Source organism: Panulirus ornatus, chromosome 58 (genome assembly GCF_036320965.1).
Source record: "Panulirus ornatus isolate Po-2019 chromosome 58, ASM3632096v1, whole genome shotgun sequence".
Lineage (NCBI taxonomy): Eukaryota > Metazoa > Arthropoda > Malacostraca > Decapoda > Palinuridae > Panulirus > Panulirus ornatus.
The window spans coordinates 7,750,925-7,768,028 of record NC_092281.1 but is presented as its reverse complement, the minus strand read 5'-3'; the positions used below and the strand labels follow the sequence as shown (position 1 = coordinate 7,768,028).

Here is a 17,104-nt window from a genome sequence, read left to right as displayed (position 1 = left end):
ATATAGTTACCCCTATGCAAGGAAAGTTAACATAGTCAACCCAAAGCAAAGGAAGTTAATATAGTTAACCCTAAGCAAGGAAAGTTAACATAGTTAACCCTAAGCAAGGGAAGTTAATATAGTTAACCCTAAGCAAGGAAAGTTAACATAGTTAACCCTAAGCAAGGGAAGTTAATATAGTTAACCCTAAGCAAGGGAAGTTAATATAGTTAACCCTAAGCAAAGGGAAGTTGATATAGTTAACCCAAAGCAAGACCTGACAAAGGGACTCATGTTCCGTTTTTTATTCGCTCCTCGTCTTTTAATATGCAGATGATGTGCCCTGTGGCTGCAATTATGTGTGAAATACAAAGCGAGTTTCTATGCTGTGCTGAGTGGATGTTCCTACTCGTACTTAACAAAGAGGGTATACTGTTGATTTAAAACACTTCTTGGACAGTCTATATATATATATATATATATATATATATATATATATATATATATATATATATATATATATATATATATATATATATATGACCACCATTATCACTAGCACCAGTAGACACTCTCATCAAATGCATTGCCCTTTTTCCTCCCGCTGTCCGAGACTTGAGCATTAAGCTACCAGTGACCACATAAATCAGCAGTTCCATTAATGGTGGTACACCCAAAGTGGATTAAATTCGACTCCGGTGGATAATCAACGTCTTAATTGCTAGTTTAATGATATATTCTAATGTGCCAGCTCCCTCTAAATGTACCTCCCTTCATTCCCTGCTTCCTCTCTTCTTCTATCTTCCTCTTCACTATTCATCTATTATCCCTCGTCCTTCTTCCTCCTGATCCTTGCTTCCTCCTCCTCCTCCTCGTATGTATCTGAGCGTGCTACATGAAAGTCCCATCTGACTATACATTATACTAGGAACTAAGCAATAATCTATGCATTAAATCACACGTCATAATAATCCATCTACCATTTATCAAATCGCTGAGGCTCCAAAGCTCTTCGATTCCCTAACAGCAATCCAAGGCCCCTTGGATAATTTACCCCTAAGGGAGTATGATATCTGCCACGTTAATTCATTAGCTTACCCTTCACACGTTCAGGGAAAATCCTTTAGACGCTCGGGGAGATATTTTGTTTTGCACAGGTCAGTGTTGACCGTGGGTGGGTTCCTAGAGGTCATGCTATGTCAGGCAGATCTTCTTTACGTAACAATCAGGTCTTGAAACAGCATGATGAGGGCCTAAGATCATGAACCAGCATGATAAGGTTCTATACCACCAACCAGCATGATAAGGACCTAGCGTCATGAGCCACAGCGTGATAAGGTCCAAGAGCATGAGCCAGCATGATCATGTCCTAAGATCATGAGCCACAGCATGATAAGGTCATCACCTCCCAGCTCACCCTATCATGACGCTGCCACCTCACCTCCGCCTCCATACACATCACCCGTCAGCCATCCAGGGGAGGGACAATCCCCCGTATCAGGGAATGAGATCACTACGTAATTGTACCACAAGAACCCCCTCGTGGCCTCAGGCTCCCTCCCTCCCTCACTCCCTCCCTCACTCCGTCCCTCACTCCCTCCCTCACTCCACTGATCCCCGACACTCTACATCGCTGTAACAGGAGTGTGTGTGTGTGTGTGTGTGTGTGTGTGTGTGTGTGTGTGTGTGTGTGTGTAAGAGTGAGGGAGGGGGAAGAGGGGGGGTAGTAGCCTCCAGGTGGTGATGTCGTGTGTGGCTATATCAGGCTTCATAAGGTATAATTAATCCAATAAATATCTGGAAGCAGCAGCAGCAGCAGCAACAACCCCCCATTCCCCTCAAGGATGGTTTCATACCAGGAGGGAGGGAGGGACGCGCCTGGGTCGGCCGGTGTATTAACCTCATCGCCACGAAACTTCTGAGCTGGGGATTACGAAGACAGAGGTGTAAATTCTGCACCAGTGGAACATTGGGCAAGCGAGGCCCGCGTCTTGTGTGATTACGTGTGTTACAGAGAGAGAGAGAGAGAGAGAGAGAGAGAGAGAGAGAGAGAGAGAGAGAGAGAGAGAGAGAGAGAGAGAGAGAGAGAGTTTTACACTCGCAATGTCGTCTTTCAAACTTGTGTGTATGTGGACATGTTTGAAGGAATGATACACATATGAATATATATATATATATATATATATATATATATATATATATATATATATATATATATATATATATATATATATATATATATAGGGCTAGTAAGAGAATAGCTTTTCTACAATAACTAGTCTTACAAAGGAGTAACAACAGTGATGGCTTAACAACAGAGGGTCTTTTCGTCGGCGTCGACATGACTGATTCATCGACCTCGACTCTTCAGGTCACGGGCGACATCATTCCACTCGCTACCGTGGCGACCATGAGAACCGTGCACCGACGGGAGCCAACGATTACAAAACACACACCATAAAGACTGGCCAAGTCGTCCGCCCGGCGCTGCACGTATGTAGGTAAAGCAGAACCAACGACACGTTACTTGCCACCCTGAACTGTTATGAGGCATAGGCTCAAGGTCAGGCTGCAGACGCAACACTACCTCCCTCCACCTCACAACCCACCAGCACACACACACACACACACGGACACACACACACACACACACACACACCTGCATATTTGGAGAGAGAGAGAGAGAGAGAGAGAGAGAGAGAGAGAGAGAGAGAGAGAGAGAGAGAGAGAGAGAGAGAGAGACAGAGGGTGGGCTGGTCTCACTCCTCCTCACTCAGTCCACACACAGTAAAGGTTCCAACACTGGCGTTTGAACACTCGCGCATCACTGGTTCTCTCCCTGTCTTCTCTGCCATACCGAAGATAAGCAAGACCTTTTGAACGACTCTCCTGTTTGCCTCAGGAGATGCCGTAGTTGCCGTCTTAACACACACACACACACACACACAGCACCACCTCCCACACCATACGACCTTAGTCTGCCGGAGGCCGCCACGTAGTCAAACAGACTTCGACGTTCACCTCCACGAGGTGACAATTAACATGGCTGTTGGTCTCCACCTCCTCCCGCTGCTGTTGGGCTCATGTCTCCTGGGTTTCCTCATCCACCCTCCTGCAGAAGGACTACCCTACCCTGTCGTCTTCCCCTTTCCCATAATGGAATTACGCACCGTTCCAGAAGGTAATTAAAGAAAAATTCCCGTACAATTTTCGTAGAAGGTTTTATGGAGGAGCATGAGATAGATATTCATATGGTGTTTAATGTCACAGGCTTCGGTGACTGTGAGAAAGGAACAACTGGCCTGTGTTACAGAGGGAATACTTTTATGTTTTGATCATATAATAGAATTCAAAAAGACAATCAATTGACGTATAATCATTTCATAAAACATCTAACATCTATAATCATATAATATATATATATATATATATATATATATATATATATATATATATATATATATATATATATATATATATATTGCAGTTGGTGACAGTGGTGCCCGTTATCTATCATTTGCTGATAACACAAGTGTTTGTGGTTGGTGGTGTTTGGGTCTGGCACTGAGCCCGTCATGAAATTCATTATGTGGACAAGACGGGCAACTGTTTACAACTATTGCCAACGACAAAGCTATCCAGTTTACACACACCATCACAACTGTTCATGGAACAATTCTCTATGTATTTGGTATGACAAGACTGAATTATATTTCTCTTTATCAAGGAGTTACAGGTTGTAATAATTGAATTAGCACTATTCCAATCAATACAATGGTCACAATATCTAACATTAGTAAATGAAGTATTTGTATTTTGTCCTGTTCGTCTGGCATATCTATATTGTGTTAGTCTAACAAAGAGATCCTTACAAGTCTGCCTAATTCAAAACATATCACAGCTTTTACAAGATATTCTGTAAACACAACCCGCAGAATTTTCTGGCGAGTTTTTGATTAAGTTATTTTCAATAGTATTCTTATTGTTCAAAGCTACATTCATTTCAGTGATTCTAAGTGGGTTGGGAACTAAAGTATATTATGAAACAAGGTCATCTAAGGCATCAACTACATATCCTAATAGTCATCAACTGGAACTTCTGTGAACAGGGATGACACACCAGAACTTAAAAGTTTGACATCAAAATCGACTTGAAGATTATTAAGCTTGTTGGATTTATCTACAGTGTTCAATGTGCAATGTGCACATGTTCAATGTTAAATGTGCACTGAGCCCACTGAACTGATTACGGTTCTTGCTGGATAGTTTATCCCATGTGTTTTGATAAGTCCGTTCATATATGGCAATGAATTGGACTCTGGTCAAAAGTTTCTCATCACTTTCTCCTTCATAATCCTCGTCGTGTTCAGCAAATACATATAAACATTATATATATATATATATATATATATATATATATATATATATATATATATATATATATATATATATATATGCTGGTTGAAATACATGGAAGGAAGCGTACTTTCTTAATTACGTACACTGCTAAACAAAACAAAAACACACTCACTGTATTAATTCAATAACCCTTTTAATCAGAGCCATTACGTTACAGCGATACCCCAGGGATGTCCTCGACCCAGCCAACTGTGCCCACAGGGAGAGACCCGGTTACAGCAGCTGTCGTGGCCAATACAGTCGACCCGTGTAGCGAGGAGCGAGGAACAGATACAGCAGGAACGAGAGGGACAGCACACAGACTGTCTTGACTTGCCGCCAGGGAGAAATCTGAATTTTGTTCTACAAAAGTTATCTATGAGGTTCTACCCGTGGGGTGGGTAGATAAGTGGGGTGGGTAGGTGAGTGGGATGGAGAGGTGAGTGAGATGGGTAGGTGAGTGGGACGAAAAGTTGAGTGGGATGGACCGGTGAGTGGATCGGTGAAGATGAGTAAATGGGTTAGTGAACGAGATGAGTGGATGAGGGAGAGACGAGTGGGGAAGGGTAGGTCAATGTGGGTGAGTGAGAGGGTTGGGTAGATGATGGGGCTGAGTAGATGAGTATGCGGGTAGATGTGTAGGGTAGGTAGGCTATGAAGCGAGTGGCTATATTCTTCCATGCTATTTGTTATGTAGATTGATCTGTTCTAGACAGATTCAGCGAGGACAATATCTCGCTGTTCTCGCCCTCGTGCCGAACAAGATCCTTTCGAAAACTTGTGTCCAGAAGACAAACTGTACCAAAACGCGAACATGTGCGTACTGTGTAATCCATCGATATCCGGGTTATGTAACGAATGAGACGATTAAAGTGAAAGAATCTAATCTGTAATTATGAATATTTCTGGGGAGAATTACATGTGATAGATGTGTACCAGAATGAGTGATCAAACAGCATCTTCTGGTTGATATGTGTTCTCTCTCTCTCTCTCTCTCTCTCTCTCTCTCTCTCTCTCTCTCTCTCTCTCTCTCTCTCTCTCTCTCTCTCTATCTATCTATCTATCTATCTATCTATATATCTATCTTTTACCTATCTAGCTATCTATCTATCCATCTATCTATACATCTATCTATTTTCCTAATCATACATCTACCTATCTATTTTTCTGTTCATACATCTATCTATCTATCTATAGGTATTGCCAGACTCAGCCTACACGTGGATAAAAAAAAAAGAAAGGAGGAACTTCTCACACCAAAGTAGTCCATCCTTTCCCTGCTACTGACTGTAGAGCGCAGTCTCAATGCGGCAGGAGTCTCATAAAAAGGGTATCCTGGGGTTACATAAGTGATCGGGAAACAAAATATATAACCACCCACGTCATAACTCAAGGCAGTGAAAATACACCATACACTGCGTGGAACAGTGGAGGGTTTACCGTCTGGTTGTCTACAATGACACCAACAACACAAACCAGATGTCAAAGGACAGATGATGCAGCTGTGAATCAAACAATTACTCTAATGTGGCAGGGAAACCGAGGGGTAAAAACAGCTGAGCCACGACTCCACCACCTGTTTCACTAGAAGTTACTGATTAGGTAACATTATAGATACATGAATACTGCCTGTAGCTTACGTAAGCCAATGAACCAACCTCTTACACAAAGAGGATATTCGCAGCTCAACATAGCTTGTTGGTTACTTAGATACACACACACACACACACACACACACTCCTAGAACTCCATAAATATCCATCACCCAAATGAAAACAGATGGCCGTTTCCCGGCGTAGCTATGCATCAGATGGAAGAAGATGAGAAGGACAGATAGAGTAAGTAGTCAGGATAATCTCTGGGAGAGAAAGAGAGACAGCGAATAATGATGGAGGAGAGACTAACACTTTCGAAATTCTCTCTCTCTCTCTCTCTCACCTTCAGCAGCCGGCCGGCAGCTCGCTGATATATAAGCCCCGCCCATTCTGTTTCCACCAATCAGCGTCCGGTCTTCAACGTTCGTTTATAATTCAACGGTCTCGTTCACTCGTTTATCATCCAACGTTGATACATTTGGATTTAGCTCCTCAAACCTGACGCTCAGGGCTTCCTATTGTCTCACTTAATTTCACGATGGCATTAATATAGTCACGCAATGGAAGATTTTCCCTTGCGAAGGATAATGTGTCGAGTGTTTCCATCCCAAATCAGTGTTTGGTTTTCCCTTACTTGTGTTGGTTTATCAGTTCGGGAATGTTAGACTAAGGGGTAGACCGGGCGACATGGCACAACATATCCAACACGTTTGTATTTCCCTTACAGAATACTCCATCAGTTTGTTGTTAAATCAGTGTTGTGTGTGTGTGTGTGTGTGTGTGTGTGTGTGTGTGTGTGTGTGTGTGCGCGCGCGCGCGGGGCCTCGGGGGAAATATATACACACGCGACACTGGACATTCATCTTCGTCAGCCTCTCTCAGTTATACGAGTCTGGGACGCTCTTCAATGCCTGCCTTTTGATGGATTCACTTGCGTGATAGAGTCGCCCTCTGTATATTTCCACAGTTACACTATTATTCTGGTGATAACGAATAACATTTTCTTTCCAAAATGTTCTGATTCTTTTTCTTTTTTGATAACCTGTCCCCTTGTGTATGGATGTTCAGCTGAAATGTTTCAATTTTTCGTTTAACTGAGATATGTTGTGCGGACATGTTAAAACTATGGATGTCTATTTTGACACGCTCGCCCAAGAAGCTTTGTTTTACTTTGGGCGTTATCAAGGGCGACTTAAATGGGAAAGATAGTATCCAGGAGAATTTCTGATGTCTGTTCCAGTACCCTTGATGGATGCAGCCTAAATCAATTCCTTCACTCAGTGTGTCCATCTCTTCCTTGCACCTTCTGCTGTACTGTAATGTATCTTAAAATTATTCTCTGTATTTGAACGTGATTGTTTACCCTGACGTATATCCACTAAACTGCAAAATCTACAGAGACATTTAGCGTCCCTAACCTCACCACAGCCAGTGGCCACCACCAGGGACGGCCCTAGCATTTTCAGGGACATAAGCTAAGTCTTTTTCGGAGGGGCCCCTCCATCCTTCAAACTTCTCTTAAATCGCGAACTCTTGGGGGATCCAAAGACGTTCCCCAGAAAAAAAAAAAATTGAGAATCTAATTTGTTTGGGGCAGCATTTCCAGGTTTTTGAAGGCTGACATATAACGGTTGGAAGAAAGGGGCGCCCTGAGCCGCTATGAGTGTAAGAACGTATTAGGAAGTGCCGGCCCTGACCATCACCAGCCTCTTCTCCCTTACTTCCTCATCCCCCTCGTCTGCCTCACCCACCCGCTCCACCCTCCCTTTACCTCATAACTTCCTCCCTCGACCGCCTCAACCCAGTCATTGCTTCAACAGTCCACCAGTAAGAGCCCACTTCAACCTCCTAGAGTCGAGATATAGCACTTGCGAAACTTGTTTCAGGTCAGAACTTCAACACGGATGACCAAGGATTAGGACTTTCGTCGTCAGGGATATATACATATAACCAGCACTAAGATTCACAGCTTCGTTCATCGTGTGCGAGGCTATGCATGTCGCGTGCCCAAGAAGACGAAGGAAAATATTCTTTAGGAATATTCAACGTTGACAGATCATGCCTTCCTGGAACCTTTGGTTATAATACAAGGTAATGGGCCACACTGGGCCAGAAAGCTGTATAAAGCTGCCAAAGATTTCAACAAGATTCTGCTGTTGTTGTGTTCCCTTGCGAGACAAAAACTTCCATTGTAAAAGATTTAATGAAAATGGAAGAAGGCTGAACTGAAGTAATTTTTCAGGGCAAGTTTCGTTTCATTCTTTTCGTTTTTGCGAAAGTAAGAACTGAGCTTGAAACTTTCTTAATTTCTTTCTCTTATTTCATGAAAAGTTGGTATCAAAGTCGCCAAAACTAGCCCAACAAGATGGAAAAATGAGAGTGAAGGAGTCAAGGACGGACGACCAAATGTAGCAAGACGGAGGAATGAGGTGAGATAGAGACAAAGACAGACCATCGAGTGTAGCTAGATGGATGAGGAGAAGGGAAAGACATGAGGTCGGACCACTGAGCTGGATGGAACTTTAGGGGAAATGGAAATAACTTGATGGAGGGATGAGAGCGTGGAATGCAAGGATCAGCAAGGATCAACACCCTACTTAAACCAAGTAATCAGATTGAAAATTAAACTATTTGTTTTTTCTCAATGTAATCTAAACCACGTCCCTCCTCTTCATCCATCACATACCACCTCTTGCCGCACTCACCCTCCCTCTTGTTCTCTTACTCTCCTTTCCGTCGCGGCTCAGCACCTCCCGTCCCTCTCTGGAAGGCAACGGAGGTGTCGCCCACTAAGCACCTTGTCCTGTGGTGGATGTAAGCCAGGCATGAGCAAACCCAACATGGAGACGCCAGGTCAACGAGTATTCCAGGCTCGTGGGACGGAACACGATGGTGGCAGACAAGCCGACTTTAACGACCCTGCTTAACAACACCAACACTCTGTAACAGCCTAAACGGGATCCTGTCATAACTTGACAACATTCTGTAACAACTTAACAACAGTCTGTAACAAGTTATGAAGGGATAAGGGGTTAAAAGCTAAGATCATGTTGCGATTTCCTATGCAAGAGAAGGAGAGATATAACATATCGCTCAACTGTTTATATTTATATATATATATATATATATATATATATATATATATATATATATATATATATATATATATATATATATATATATATATATATATATATATATATATAATGATTAGAATAATTCAGTAATTACCACCCAACCGGAAGGGCTAGTGAAACGGGAGATTGTGTATACAAAATACCCAACACTATTTATTTAGTCAGAAAGCCTCTTAGTCTAGGAAGCACTCGACACCGGGTACTGTCGTGCAAACTTTCAGAACTAAAGTGTGGACAGAAAACACAAACGTATCAGGTAATTCAGTATTCACCACACTTGAATTTCTAACATTACACAGTTTCTAGAATAACAGAACTTCGAGACAAAAAAATTTCTACTTGTTTCTATTTCTGACACTTTTTCTTCCCTTTTTTATTTCGTTCTTGTTTCCCAAAAACATATATATATATATATATATATATATATATATATATATATATATATATATATATATATATATATATATATATATATATATGATCACTGTATTGACTGGAGAAATGCCATCTCAGTTATTAACTCCAACTCCAGTACCAAGAGAAATATCACTGAATCTTCTATCATTAAATACACAAAGAATTATAACCATGATATTAGTGAACGTCTATACAAATTGGATAAGTTTATTGTTGATAAAATTTGTAAACAATTCACCTTGTCCACATAATAAGTTTATGGTACGCTCGCTGTCTGTCTTGGACAATCAGATGTTTACCAAATGGCGTACTAGCTACGTCTCTTCGTTGTATATCAACTGACTATAATATTTCTCTCTTGTGTCTCCCCTGATGATGTGATTATTACACGAAAGTGCACTTGGGAACTTATCGTGTTTCATTTTCCTCGTGGACTAATAGGAATCATATATATATATATATATATATATATATATATATATATATATATATATATATATATATATATATATATATATATATAGCATCGAAATAAAGTACGTAATAGTGTTTACAGAGAACTTTCAGCAATGTAAGTTGAACTGAACGCGAAGCAAATTACAAGCTCCATAACTATACACACCAATGTTTATATCACTAATTTATACCCGTCTCTTTTGCCACGATGGTACGAATCCTGAGCACGACAGTACGACCCTTGAGCACAATGGTACGATCTCGGAGCACAATGGTACGACCCCCTGAGCACGATCACTGAATATGATGATGACTCGGCTTTCTCTGACCTGGCCCTCTGGCATCAGGTCAAAGGCCAGGTCATCATGCCCCAAGGGCTGCACCACATTATGTCAGTGGTTCACACCACGAAGAAAAAAGGAAAGCGTAGTTCGCACGAAGAAAAGAATATCACATCGTCCACTCCTCGTCATTGCCATGCAAAGCAGATCTGTCGCGGGAGGTTCTTGTGTTTTTCATCTCCAGAAACAGAGAGCTGTGGCAAGACAAGCCCCCGAGCAAGGCCAAAGGAGCTCTCTCTCTCTCTCTCTCTCTCTCTCTCTCTCTCTCTCTCTCTCTCTCTCTCTCTCTCTCTCTCTCTCTCTCTCAACCCCCTCGTCAGGAGGTTACACTTGGATCCTTCCGATTTGATATGGAGTCTAATTACCTTCAGATACCATATTTGTTCTGCATTTTTGCTTCAAAAAATCAAAAATTTCTGCTGAGAGACAAATAGCAGGGAACCATAGCTCACGCAGTTTGAATTCTCTTTCAGCAAAGAATTCATTTTTTCTATCAGACTGTTGTTGCTTTATTTGAAAGAAAAGAGCAATAGAATTAAACTTTGGAAAATAATAGACGACTTAACTACTTAGTTTTCATCTGCTGTTTGGATCTCTCTATATTCCCAGATTAGCCCAATTGGCTTTTGCGCTGAGTCGAGAGGTTTCCCAACTACTTACTAGATTAGAATCGTCGGGTATTTGCGCCCAGATTAACCCATTTCATCACCACGGACGGGAGGTAATCAGGGGGTTAATTTAGTCTGCATTAAGGCAAGTAATTGTATGGCCCTGGAAATAATACGTGAATCCTGGTACAGCTGTTAGGGTAATGAATGTCAGCTGTTGTAATGTATTCATGTGGGGGTCACCTACACACACACACACACACACACACACACACACACACACACGTAACATGGTGTCGTATGGCCTCAAACCCGTCCATATTTTCGTCTGAATTCTTTCGCTTAAACGTTCATTCCCCAGTTCTGGTTAATCATTACCTCTGTTGCCTTATATGATCGAGCGATCATCAGTATAAGAAGAGGACAGAAAAACAGTATGTCTCCCCTTAACAACAGGATCTTCACCTTACCCTTGAAGGAACTCATCTTCACCTCACTCTCGAGAAACTCATCTTCACCTCACTCTCGAAAAAACATAATTCCACGTCACCCTCGACAAACGCGCATCTTCACTCAAGCTTCAACAAACTTACGATTCACTCCACCTTCGTGGACCGCGTCATCACTACACCCTCAACAAACTTAAATTCACTCCAGCTGGGCTGGCCTCGTCAAACCTAAATTAACTTGGCCGAGGATAAAAGTGAATTTTGCCTCACCCTCGTTAAACGCGTCTTCATTTCCTCCTGCACGACCTACACCTCCACCACACCCACACCACACCCTTGATACCACCACTGGCTTTATAGACCAGACTCGTAGAGGTCAGGTCAGATCACTGGCAAGGGGATTACAGTGCAATGATTGCTGGAGAGAAATGAAAAAAAAGGAAAAATAAACGAAGAAAAAGAAGAAACTGAATAAAGACATTATATCTGCCTTCTCTCTCGGACGCTGAGCCGTATGTAGGAGGACAGGGCAACGCTTGGAACCCTCCACGTAAGTCCACCGCTTCCTCACGTCTTAACCTGCGGAGGAGACGCTGGGAATGGCACAATCATTACCAGAAGCCGTCTCTCATACTCTTGAATTACGAAACATATGAACAATGGGAGGAGGATATACGTGATGTTATGTAACTATCACACGAAAGTGCACCTGGGAACTTATCGTGTTTCATTTCCGCGTGGACTCACATAGGAATATATATATATATTTTCCTCAAGAATTTCTACCTTATGCAAGACTGCAAGGAAAAAAACGTATATAGGGGGAAATCCTATACTGAATTTAGTTCTAAACAACGTGAAAAGAATAGATGAAAAGTCTGAAAAACACAGAAAAATAGTTATGCGTAGAAATAGCAGAGTTGCAATAAACGGATATATTTATAGACCCTCTCGTAATAAACCAGTGTCAGATAGGCCTCACAGCCACACATATATGTCTGAAAATAACCCTTAACCTAAAACTAAAAGCTCTCGTAGCAATAAACTAAGTCTTGTAGCAACGGTATGCTTGAAAATAGAAAAAAAAAAACACAGTCATCCCAGAAAATTTAGAAAAAAAAATGTGCGCGCAAAAAATGGGGAGGATGAAATACAAAAAAAAGTGTTCTGCAAATTACATAATTCCAAAAAATGAAGTGAATCAAATGATGAATATTCGTGAACGATTCAGATCGCCCAAATACTAGGACGGAATACGATCAGCCACTGTAATCAAATGTAATCGTAATTTAGATAATCACTTTGAGGAACGCGGTGTGTCACACCACAGATTCTGGAGGGGGAATTGTAACACGATCATCTTACCTATAGCACTGATGCTATAAAGAGAGAGAGAGAGAGAGAGAGAGAGAGAGAGAGAGAGAGAGAGAGAGAGAGAGAGAGAGAGAGAGGCAGGCAGGCAGGCAGACAGAGACAGAAAGACACAGATAGACACAGGTCGTGTGTGTGTGTGTGTGCGCGCGTGTGGCGTCGCTAGAAATAATGCCACGGTAGAGACGTGCCGTAGGGAGGGGGTGGCGGGCATCAGGGAAGGGTGTGAACGTCCACACGAGGGGGGGGGAGGGATCAGGGGAGGCAGTACCAGGAATAGAAAAAGAATAATAATATAATTTCCCCTCAGTTTCTCTGATTGTAAATGAATCAGTTTAATTTTCCCCTCAGTTTCTTTGATTGTAAATAAATCAGTTTAATTTTCCCCTCAGTTTCTTTGATTGTAAATAAATCAGTTTAATTTTCCCCTCAGTTTCTGTGATTGTAAATAAATCAGTTAATTTCCCCTCAGTTTCTGTGATTGTAGATAAATCATTTAACCGGACTCGCAAAAGACAAGGTCGAAAATAACAGATGGAAGCCCCATTGTTGTATGATGGCTTCCTATATGGCCGGTCGCCTCTCATTCATAAACCAAGCCGGCAACGATTTCATATTGTTTATTGGGGTTCTGGTCATATGTGAAGTGCTCATGGACTGCCCTCTGACAGGTCGCAGTTATAAAAGTTTGGCTGACGGGTTTATGAAACCAGGGAGCTGCAAAAATGTGATTTATATTGTTACCAGAATATAGTGGTATGAGAGAAAGAGAGAGAGAGAGAGAGAGAGTGAGGAAAATGAATAAATCGAGGGAGTGAAAATGTTGAGAATAGGGAGTGAAAAGGAGAATTAGACTGAGATACAGGTATATCATCATCTGATACTGTGTGTGTGTGTGTGTGTGTACCCTCGAGAAAAGTCATATGTAACACCAAGATTCCGTCATAGAAACAGGTCTTAGATATATATATATATATATATATATATATATATATATATATATATATATATATATATATATATATATATATATATATATATATTCAATCCACTGCCTGTTATCTCCCTGTCCGGAGCGAATATGTCACCAGAAATGGTCTCCATAATTCTCAACATGCAGATTTTCCTTATCTGTCTCATTCATAGATCAACTGGTAATCTATTGCTTCGTGTTAATTACCGACTCTTTTGTGTGGGTTGATACATAGCGTAATCTATTGGACTACGCAACAGATGTTTTCCAGCATGATTAATTAGTTCGTTCATGGGCACAGAGAACAAGGGGAACTATTAATCAGTAAGAATGCTAAGTTCCAGCTGGAAACAGAAAACTGTTCACAATTCTGTCACTGAAGATCAGTCGACGTTTTATCTTCTACAGCATAAAAAAAAAAAAGTGGTCTTGTCATCCGTCTGTAGATACACCGAAGAAATTGCAAGACGCACGATGACTAACCCCATACAAAGCTGGCAGGAATTCATCCATCTCCTTCCAAGGATAGAAATAGATGGCTGCTGGGGTGATATATGTTTTCTTTTTCTTCGGGAGAGCACAGTAGTCATGGGTGGGAAGGCTGTGCCGGCAATATAGGACGCATGAAGACAAAAGTGAGGGGCTGAGTGGTTATACCAATGTACAATACCATCCCGCCCTTCTTCGACGAAATGCAACAAGAATCTGTTGTTGTCCGAGCGTCGTTTCAGTTAAAAGTCTTAACCTAATAGATCAGCGGCTCCCCAGCCCTCCACAGTACCAAGCAGACGATGGTCCGGCTTGCCCAAATATGTCAAATCCGCCAGTTACTAAGAAAATGAAATGTTGACAAAACAATATAAAAAAACTTGAAGTTCAGCTATCATGATCCACGATCTACTACCAGCATACTGTTCAATTACACACACACACACACACACACACACACACACACGAGCAGAGAGAGAGAGAGAGAGAGAGAGAGATTAAAAACATTAAAGTTAATAAAGAGAACAATTTCTCATCTCGGCTTTATCATATATTTTTTTTCTCTCAACCATCCCCTCGCCCCTAGAGTCACCATAAGGAGCCACTACAGAATTTTGGACCTACTTGGAAAGTAATCAGGCCTTTTACTTTAACAGTTTTAATTAGATTCTGAAGGTAGATATTTTTTCCCGTGTACCCATTTTTTTTATTCTATTTTTATCTATTTCTTTTTTCTTTTCTTTTTTTGGAGGAGGTGGGTGGTGGAAGGGGTGGGTACTTTCCATGAAAGTTGGCCTTAATTAATTCTACGAAAAAATATCTCGATATAGATTCAGGAAATCGGCAAAAAAAAAAAATGTTTAAGACACTTAGAGGGCTGACACAGACTAATTAACTAGAGATGTTAAATTTCAACAGAAATTCCGATCACTTAAAGTGTGTTGCGGTGTTTAGCAGCCACTTTAGGGTTTCTGATCCTTCCACTTTTGTCTTTCTCTTACAATCGAAGTTAACTACAGCCCTTTGATCAGCGTTGACCTGACCGTCTGTCTATTTGACTTTTATAGACGTTCGAACTACATATTGTTAGGTAATTTATCTCGTCTCGTAGTCACATTTCCCACATCTATATCCTACTGGTATTTACGAATGACCTCGTTTGATCGTCTGACTACAAATGCGCAGAGAACGGTCGTTCAACATGAGACTAGGTCATCCATCAGGCCATCTCAATGACCACATCTGATCTTCGAAGTGGTCTTGGGGTCCTGCTAATAACAGGGTCCACTTCTTCTGCTTTGACGTGATTTATATTACACTGATATATATTTTACCTTATATAATCTTTCTTTCCAGGTCATTGCATTCATCCTCAGGTCATTGCATCCATCCTCAGGACGCGAGTCATCCGTTCCTCCAAACAGCCTCTCTTTGTTGGTAAAGAGACTCCAAATGGCGTCCAAATTGACCTGCTTCGCGTGGACAGGTGATCAATGACACCCAACAACCCCCCCCCCCCTCTCCTCACAGTCGACCATCTCACTGATGACTCGCCTCAAGACGGTGATAGTCTGGTCTCTCTCTCTCTCTCTCTCTCTCTCTCTCTCTCTCTCTCTCTCTCTCTCTCTCTCTCTCTCTCTCTATGCATTTCCCCCTTGGTCATTAAATTCCAGCACAAATTACATGAATTATCAATGGACCGTTTTAAAAGTAGTCAAACGCTTCCATCTGTAACAGTGGGGCCCTTATTACTGACGCCCATGTATGAGAGAGAGAGAGAGAGAGAGAGAGAGCCAACACCACGTTAGGGAACGTGAAGTAAACAAGGAGTTACAGGTCGTGTTAATTGCTTCATCAAACAGTTTTCTGAAACTGTAAAATAACTAGGGACGGGGAAGGTTTCTGAAGCTTTACTGGAACGCGTCGCCTACTTCATTAGCAGAGTCGATCGGGCGTGATGAAGGAGATGAAGGAGTGTAGTTTTTGTTGATGATCTAAGGAATCGGTCAAGGCCTGAGAAGCTTCGAAATTTAAGTTTCCGTGACACTGTTTCGACAGCAGGGTCGACTGATCGGAAACGATATGAAAAAGTTTCGGTCGTAGGCGAGGCAAGGCTTCGAAGATTCAAAATATGAATTACAGAAACACTACTTCGATTGCAGATTTGACTGAGCTTGATATAAGAAGCAGTTTCGTTCGTCTGGTCGAGGCCACACGACCTGAAGATTCAATGAGACGCGCACTACTTTTAAAGTTCTAAAAGTAAAGTGAGGATTTCAGACGAAGTGGACAACCGAGGTGTTTCAGCTTCAGCAGGAGAGTTAGATAGTCACCAGACTGAAGCATGATTACGCTGGGAGTAATGAATAAGCTACACTATCAATAAACTACAGTACTTTCACCATGGATAACTCACAACTCCGATATCTGTCCGTCATGACACCTTTGGTGTGTGCAAGTCCATCTCATGATCTCATTACGGAGACATACCAACCTCTATCATGACCCCAGTGTTGTCTTACAAGCCCACTCAAGGTGGGGATGGCAACAAGCAGAGCAGAGGTGTTGCCTGACGAGTATAGCGAACTATCGAATGCGTTCTGAGGACGTTCGTGATATGAGTTCAAAGGTGTCGAATCTAATGCTGTAGTTTCTGAGTCTACCTAAATGTCTACCACTAGATTCGATATGATCCTCTCCGTCTGAAGGTTTGCCTTTCTGTCTCATCTGTCTGTCTGTCTGTCTTTCTCTCCTTCTGTGTCTCCGTGTCTGTCTATCTGTCTTTCCGTCTATCCTTGACGTCATTAACGTTTCCATAATATCTCACTTGGTCCGCTTTCCTGACGTTTCCGTCTTCATATTTTCCCCTCTTTTGTAAAATCCAGCTATTG

At 41.7% G+C, this 17,104-nt stretch overlaps 1 long non-coding RNA gene across 1 annotated transcript; it reads left to right on the top strand.

Annotated features, from left to right (window-relative positions):
- Positions 1 to 2,673: 2,673 nt before the first annotated feature.
- On the top strand, positions 2,674 to 5,263 carry LOC139766770 (uncharacterized). Its single transcript, XR_011716944.1, has 2 exons — positions 2,674 to 3,160; positions 4,556 to 5,263. It is a non-coding gene; the product is annotated as an uncharacterized lncRNA (long non-coding RNA).
- The last annotated feature ends 11,841 nt before the right edge of the window (positions 5,264 to 17,104 follow it).